General features: G+C 41.9%; 1 long non-coding RNA gene across 1 annotated transcript; it reads right to left on the bottom strand.

The window, feature by feature from the left end:
- Window positions 1–1,887: 1,887 nt before the first annotated feature.
- On the bottom strand, window positions 1,888–7,321 carry LOC135564513 (uncharacterized). The gene is made up of 3 exons (XR_010461096.1): window positions 6,126–7,321; window positions 5,919–5,959; window positions 1,888–2,650 (listed from the first exon to the last, which is right to left on the bottom strand). It is a non-coding gene; the product is annotated as an uncharacterized LOC135564513 (long non-coding RNA).
- Between the last annotated feature and the right edge of the window lie 1,651 nt (window positions 7,322–8,972).

The following is an 8,972-nucleotide window of genomic DNA, read 5'->3' as shown; positions in this document are numbered from 1 at the left end:
CCTAGTCCCCTCCCCTCTGCACCCAGACAACCATTCACATGTCAGTCAGCACACAACTTTCACCCCACACCAGTCTGGAGCTATTGATCCTCCTTGATTGATCAGGGCCCTAGCCATCTGCACAGAGACTCTGGCCACAGTAAAACTCAAGGAAGGAGTGAGGGAGGAAAGAAGGGAGAGAGAGAGAGAGATAGAGAGAGAGAGAGAGAGAGAGAGAGAGAGAGAGAGAAGGTGGCCAGTCTAGACTGGACAGCTGGCACTGATAACTAATCTGCCTCTGCCTGGCTTTTTGTAAAACATGAACTGGGCAACCTGATAGCGTTAATTAATAAATTATCAATTTCTCCTATTTCATATACACTGGGCCCCCCTGTTCCACTGGAGTTTGCTTACACAGTCACAATGGCTGTTTTGGAGCCCATAGGGCTAGTTTTTGAGAATAAGGTCAGATAGTGACAATACTATTGATGATATACCCTCCAAATGTACAGTGGGTATGAGACATGGTGGATGATCTGCCATGCGTGTTGGGGAAGGACTGCATCTCTTAATCTCTTTGCATTCTTTTCTTTAAATAGCTACAGTATATAAGTGGTGGAGGGGGGTTTACTGTACCTCAACAGCGTAATGAACCCTGCTATTCCCTTAGCCTGGGGACACCTGCGGTAGGAGATGCAGGGGTGGGGTTGGAGTGGGGAGGAGGTGGAAACATTGAGAAAGAGAGGTGGAGTAGAGGTGAAGACAGAAAGAGAGGCTGTATTGTGTGCTCTCAGAGGCTATTAGTGGGGCCCGTGTATGGCGGGGCAGATGCAGAATGGGTCTTGGCTGAGGTAAGCTTGGAGGCAGGCCAGGCAGCCAGAGAAGAGTAAGCATGTGAGCAATGTGATGATTATCTGGAAGAAAACAGAGAGAGTGTCTGTTCCTCAACCCTGCCTGGGCAAGAGGCTCCCAAAGCAGGTGTGCACAGCGGGGAGGAGTGGATGAAGAGGGGAGGAGAGGGGTAAGGGAGTGGTAATCAGGAGAGGGATAGATAGATAGATAGATAGATAGATAGATAGATAGATAGATAGATAGATAGATAGATAGATAGATAGATAGATAGATAGATAGATAGATAGATAGATAGATAGATAGATAGATAGATAGATAGATAGATAGATAGATAGATAGAGAGGGCTTGGTGACAGCGCACATGGCTGCAGGTAGTCTGAGTAGAGGTCAGAGCAGGTGGAGGGGAGAGGCATGCAGGCCTGCTGGCAAGTAGTGATGAACCCTTCTCATACAGCTCATTATGGAACTCTGACACAGACAGATTGCAGGCCTCTAAGCATGAGGTTAGATCAGGGCTCTCCGACCCTGTTCATGGAGAGTTACCGTACTGTAGGTTTTCACTCCAACCCCAGTTGTAACTAACCTGATTTAGTTAATCAACCAGATAATTATTAGAATCAGGTGTGCTAAATTAAAATTGAGTGAAAACCTACAGGAACGTAGCTCTCCAGGAAAAGGGTTGGAGAGCTCTGGTTTAGATAAATGTTAAATTGCGAAACAACAGTATATCAGAGAGGTTGTGGATGGCTGATTGGATCAATGGGAACCCATGTGGTGTGTAATCTGATCTGGCTGACTTTCCCCTGGACCTCATCAGGACTCCTGCCATGTCACCTGTTTTCCCCACACACAGGCACGCATGCATGCACAGACACTCACCTCAACCTTTCACTTCCTGTATCAGTCTACGATAGCAACCAATGTGTGGTGTTCAATGTAGACCTACATTCCATGAGACTTTTGAAAAAAACATGCAGGGCTTGACATTTATTCACTTGTCCTTCAGACAAGGAGTTGACTGCAAATGTTGTTGTGTTGTTTGATGCAAGAAACCACTTTACAAAATAAAAAGCATTTTTATTCCCATACCATTATTACAGGGAATCAGACAAATTATGCTACCCTCTGCCTATTGGCCACTTAGCTTAATCAAGCTTGTCTCAAAATACAACACTGCCCCTTCAAGACAAAAAAAGCTCTTTACCTGATTCGCTTTCAAAGATGTCTAGAAATGTCCAAGTATTGTGCTCTTGTAGAAAGCAATCAATTCCCTATTGCTGACTACTAATGATCTATATCTGGGCTAATAACTCACTAACAACCAATGGTTATGAACACAATGTGTACACCTGGCTACATGCATCTCTTGCTTTGATCTCAAAACAAGTGCCTCTACTCATGCTGTAAACAAATCAAATCAGCTGATATCTCAAAGTACTGTACAGAAACCCAGCCTAAAACCCCAAACAGCAAGCAATGCAGGTGTTGAAGCCTGTTGGCTAGGAAAAACTTAGTAGAAAGGCCAAAACCTAGGAAGAAACCTAGAGAGGAACCAGGTTATGAGGGGTGGCCAGTCCTCTTCTGGCTGTGCCGGGTGGAGATTATAACAGAACATGGTCAAGATGTTCAAATGTTCATAAATGACCAGCATGGTCAAATAATAGGTCTGGTACAGGTAGCACGTCCGGTGAACAGGTCAGGATTCCATAGCGTCAGGTGGAACAGTTGAAACTGGAGCAGCAGCACGGCCAGGTGGACTGTGGACAGCAAGGAGTCATCATGCCAGGTAGTCCTGAGGCATGGTCCTAGGGCTCAGGTCCTCCGAGAGAGAAAGAAAGAGAGAAGGAGAGAATTAGAGAGAGCATACTTAAATTCACACAAGACACCGGATAAGACAGGAGAAGTACTCCAGATATAACAAACTGACCCTAGCCCCCCGACACATAAACTACTGCAGCATAAATACTGGAGGCTGAGACAGGAGGGGTCAGGAGACACTGTGGCCCCATCCGATGATACCCCCGGACAGGGCCAAACAGGAAGGATTTAATCCCACCCACTTTGCCAAAGCACAGCCCCTACACCACTAGAGGGATATCTTCAACCACCAACTTACCATCCTGAGACAAGGCTGAGTATAGCCCACAAAGATCTCCGCCACGGCACAACCCAAGGGGGGTGCCAAGCACAGACCAGTTCAAAGTAAATGGCACAGATCCATATATCACAAAGCTCTGTTTGCATATAGGTCTACTGCAACTCTGTTTGTTTATGTCGCATACGTCTGTGTAGAGTATGGGCTGAGTCGTGTGTGTCAGTGCAATAGACACATGAAATGGTTCAAAATGGCAACAGTTCGCCTACCCGGCATGCAGGGCAGCTGAATCGATCGGGTACACCTACTGCCAACAGGTTTTATTGTTGGGTTTTTTACAGAAAAGTTGGGTGATCGACAAGCAATGCCTTGGAGATCGACCAGTCGATCGCGATTGACCAGTTGGTGACCACTGCTCAAGAAAGTTGAGTGAAACTCATTGTAGTGTTTCTCTCTGTGGGCTGATATTTATTCAGCACAGCAGTCTACTGCGCACCCGCGGGACGAGCGCAGTTTAGAGGGAACATTGGTAATTTCCCCCTGAGTTTACAGATGGCTGGCAGAAGTGAAGTCGGAACAGAAAGTGAACAACGTCCAAAAGAAAAATGGTTGTCACAAATGGTTGTCACAAATACAATGGTTGTCTATTTTTCTCCCAATAAGCAAAAGCAGAATGTATATTTTCTCGGAAATCTGAATAAGTGAAGCTGGAGGTTACACGATATGACAAAAATAGTCAGACAACAGAATAAGAATCAGTCAGTGATTCTACATTGACATGACAGAAACTGTAGTGAACCTGGCTGTGTAAGGATCAGTATATTTACATGTACAGGAGCAGGACAGGCTTATAGCACCTTACTTAGTGAGTGCTGCTTTTGCTTATTGACTTCTGGTAAAACAGAAGTGGGTGTACGCTGTATGGGGAGATTTCTCACAAAGGGAAGTGGTGGATTGCAGTCTCGTTTTAGCCCTCTGTGTTGAAAAATGGCCAAATCTTACTTTCATTTCGAAGCTGAAAGGCAGGCTAGCAATTACACTGAGTCACATGATTCAGATGCAAGGTTCTTTACAGTGCCACTGTGGTGTTGTCCTCAGTGGTTGGCTGATATGGCAAACATGAAACATAGTCCCTCCCCTGCCAGACACACACAGCCACTACCCTCTAAAAGTCTCCACAGCCCATATGTGCATGCAGCCCTCGTCTTTGCATCAATATCAGGCTACATTGAATACGCTGCACTAGAGTGAATGAATTGGATTCACCAGTAAACCTTCAAATCTTCCTTGACTAACGTAGCCCAGGACCTTTGTAATGATATCGTTCACTGTTGTGTTCTCTGTTCGATCCATTGAAATCAAGATCAATATCAAAAGACAATAGATGACCAGGAGAATCCAATGGAAACAACAAACACTCAATTATTTTGGGGAGAAATGTGTTCGTGTACACCTGCAGGGCCGGCTCCAGCCTTTTAGGGGCAATAAGCGAGATTTGGGAGAATTTCAAGCAATTCTACACATGTTGCCATTTGGTGGAGAGAAATTTATTTCAGTTTAAAGCTAATTTTCTGTAATTCTATACATTTTCCATAACTTGTACCATGATATCTGAGTGAGAGTGACTAACAAAATCAATGGGTGCCCCCTGGAGGTCAGGGCTACTGGGCGCTTGCCCTGCTTGACTACTCGGTATTCGGCAATGATTACTAAAAGACTTGCCAGCTAACTTCCCAATCCAAAAAGTGTTAGCTGACATGGCCAATTGAGTGACTGTCACTGACTGACATAACAGTAGAACATTTGCCGACGCAACCAAATGTCCAACTTCTACTATTCTAACTCTCCCCTAGTGGCCTGCGTCCCTGGGCGAGTGTGACGCTGATGAATGGCTTTCAGGCGGCCCAGAGAAGCACAATTAAGATTCCATCAGGATAAAGGTAGGGTACATTTTTTACATTAACAAGGGGCTCAGCTCACCCAAACATGCCACCACAAATGGAAAAAGCCTATGCTGAAAGCTGGGAGCTGGAGCTTCTGTAAATTGTGAGCACTTCTAACTAATGAACTTGGCGCCCATAGTGTGTGTGTGCGTGTGTGTGTGTCAGGGTTTTTTTTCTGCACAGAAAAGTCCATACAGTAAAAAAATATATATATGATTTTGAAAAATAATATTTTCGGGATGGTAAAACATTTTCAGTGTAATTGTAAATGATTAAAACCAGATATAAAGTGTGTAGAAAAGATAATGGACCTATATACTTTTTTATAATATAAACTTTGAGAACTAACAATCACCAAAATAAAAGCTAGACAGTCATGGAGAATATATATATATATATATATATATTTTTAAATGATGCATTCCGGAGTATTTCTGTCATTGAATGTGGCCCCCATTGATATTGTTATAATGTTTAAGTCACTCAGATGGAATAAGCCATGGCAAAATGTGTAGAATTGCAGGAAATTAGCTTTTAAACTTAAACACTTTATCTCCACCACATGGCAACATGTGTAGCAGGAAACTAGCTTTAAAACAGTTCATTTTTGTTACTGCGGTCAACATGAAGGCCTCAAGTGTTCAGTCGTCAACTGCACCATTGGCCATACCCATAGTCACGCCTCCATTTGATCCAGAAGAAAACATGTGTGTGTGTGTGCGTGTGTGTGGAGGGGTAGTGAAGTGGCGAGGGATTGCACACCCATCTCAGTAGAGTGCTTCTAGTGAGTGTGTGATAGTTTGCTGGGCACATGCCTCTGTGGCTTTTTAAACCCTTGTCCTCCTGTCCCACTTGAAAATGGAGAACCTGCGTAATAGATATCAATACTAAATGTTCTCAAAACGAGATCGATTTCACATGGTATTGACTCATCTGCATTGTGCAAAATACTCTACAACGTATTCATGATGCATGGGGTCATTGAATAATATTTATATAAAGTTATTGATTTTGAATAAATCAATATACCACACATATATTGAACTTACCCTGTAAATTCCACAGGCATCTTAAAGTGAGGAAGAGTTTTCTGGGGGAAGTATAGGAACGAGAACAACAAACACAATTGAATGGAAAGTCCAGGATGGAAAATTACAAAAAGTGAAATACTGATTGGGAGATTTGTTTGACAGCTTCCAAAACAAACTTTTGTCTCCAAATGACATTTCAATAGCATTCTTAAATTCATAACACACCTGCAATTTGGTTTGTTTGGAGTTCATAGATGCAATCATTTGTGTGCTTCCTCAAATTTCTTATGCAGGCTCATTTGTTTTAGTTTGAGAATGCATGAGTGCTTGTTGGCCAAGTTCCCTTTTCTGAGACTCGCAAAGGGGAACTGGGTGAGGAGCAAACGGCACGTTACAGAAACTTCACAGACCCTATCTGAGAGCTTAATATTTTATATAATTAATCTGAAAATACTTTGGTCATTCCGTGACCCTGCAACAATGTTTACCTAATGTTGCAGAACTGAACCAAAGTTAACATTTGTCCAAACTGACTCACTGAGTTAAAACTCTAACATTAATTTGGACTGTGAGTGAATAATATCCTGTCAGGTAGTACTTCTATTGGGTAGTCCCAAGTACGGTAGATGTTTCGTAGATATAATAACTGTCAAAAAACATTTCAACGAAGTAGACACTAGCCCTAGCCCTAGCCCTAATCCGAACCTTAACCTTAACCCTTACCCTAAACCTTATTCTAAACCTAAACGTGATCTTAGCAAGCAGATGCCTAACAACAGATAGTTTGTTGATAGTATGACCATTTGTAGATCACAGTGTGACCATGTCATTGTATAGAGTGTACAATGCAATTGCACCATGGATTCTTGAAATGTGAACCAATTTTGCGTCGTCTTGACTTGCTTGTAGCTCTAGAATGGCCCCCCCATCTCTCCTCCCCATATACCTGACATACCAGGCTGGCTGCCTGCTGGCAGTGGCTGGAGGCAGGCCTGCTGGTAGGGAGGCTGGCCTGCTGGTAGGGAGCCTGCCCATGGTTGGTTTGATGGGATCATTCAAGCAGAATCGGCTGTGGGTTTCAGCCCTGTCACAGTTTGTGTGGGCGGAGTAAGATGCGTGTTGACATACAGTACTTCTCCATTTTTCATAAATAATCCTTCCTTCCCGTTAGGCAGGAAGGAGGGGTATAGTGGCGTAACTACTGGTTCTGAGAAAGCAGGATGTTCTCTGACCCCTCATCGCTAACGAGTGGGGCGTTAGACCTAAATTAGTTAGCCTCTCTTTTTTTGACTGATAAAGACAGAAGTGAAATGCCACAGTTCTCAGCGGACAGCCAAGGGGGAGACACACAATTAGAGGAAGTGATTGTTGTTGTAGTCATCTCTTTGTTTCCTTCCCCTCTTTCGCTCTCTCTAGCTCTCTTTCTCTCTCTGTCCATTTCCTGTGCCCTACCTCCCTCCCACTCCCTCTCCTCTCATCTCCTCTCTCGATCCTGTATTTGGTAGTCACCCCTCACAAAGTCTCTGGGTGCGTAGGCTGCCAAGCACAAATAGTAGTCACGTATATTGAAGTCGATCAGATCACAGTTGTTCTCCTGATTCAGCAATGACTCACTTTTTTAAAATATATATTTTTTATTTTTTATTAACAGTAACATGCAGAACATAAACATAACAGCCAGAGGGATTCCACAAAGAAATTATATATATATATTTTTTAAATATAGCATATAGCGAACACATTTTTTTGACATTTTGTTTTGTATACGTTTAAAATAGTTTTCCAAATCAGATAAAAAAATGAAGAAAATGGGCTTTTTCTTCATAAATTTTGATTTGTGTATAACAAATGTTCCTAATGAAATAAAGAGATTTATGACATACTCACGTTCAATTGTGGAATCAGTGTAGTAAAATAATATGTCAAAGAAATTTCAATGGTTGTATGCAATTTGAGGCCAAGATATAGTTTTACATCAGTCCAGAACATTTCACTATATAAACAACGACAGAATAAGTGTTCAATAGATTCAGTTTCTAGTTCACAAAAACTGCATTCACTGGTAACATCAGGTATATATTTAGAAATCAAGCTATTACACGGATAGAATCTATGGATAATCTTAAAGGAGATCTCCTTTACTTTATTGGTCACCATAAATTTGTGTGGAGTGAGCCAAGCACGGTGCCAGTTTACATCAAATGATGAAGCCCAACAAAATATCACAGAGGGAATAGACTTCCTGTAGAAAATATCCCTTGATAAACGATTGTTGAATTTCGTATCAGGTCGACCAATGCCATTCACCTGGATATCGCTTACAATCGGACATATTCCAAAATATGCATTATTCTGAAGTAAAGTTTTTATCCCACTAGGTATAGCTTTAATAACAGTGTCATATTCCATGCTTGAAACCTCAAAGTTGTATCTTTCCATAAATTCTCTCCGTATAAATAGATTCCCACTAATATGGACTAATTGGCTGACAAGGACAATGTTTTTCGAGAACCATTTATGGTTAAATATCATCTTGTTTCTATGTAATATCGACCCATTGTTCCATATAAAACATTTATGAGGTGAAAAGTTGTGTTTATACAACAAAGCCTAGCACATTAAAGCCTGCTTGTGAAAAGCCGCCAGTTTCACAGGAAGTTTAACCACAATATATGGACATTGTAGTAAAAATTAAGCCCTCCAAACTGAAAAATAAAATGAGGTATAATATTCCAGAAACTATGATGATTTTTTTATGTACCTTTTAATCCAGTTGACCTTTGATATTTGATTGAAGAGAGTGAAGTCTAAGACATTTAGACCTCCATCACAAACCCTATTGGTGATAACATCTCTTTTTATCTTATGTGGCTTGTTTTTCCATATGAAGTTGTGCAAAAGCCTATCTAAGGAACAGCAAGTGGATTTGGGAATGTCAATAGATGAATAAAATAGGATGCACGAGATAGCCCCTCAGCTTTGGATAAAAGCACCCTTCCTTGAAGACTTAAATCCCTCCCTAACCATGAGGAGAATTGTTTTTTGACAGATTCAGTTACAGGGTTCAAATTA

Source organism: Oncorhynchus nerka, linkage group LG25 (assembly GCF_034236695.1).
Source record: "Oncorhynchus nerka isolate Pitt River linkage group LG25, Oner_Uvic_2.0, whole genome shotgun sequence".
NCBI lineage: Eukaryota > Metazoa > Chordata > Actinopteri > Salmoniformes > Salmonidae > Oncorhynchus > Oncorhynchus nerka.
The sequence above is the reverse complement of the archived record's forward strand: the minus strand, read 5'-3'. Positions and strand labels throughout refer to the sequence as shown.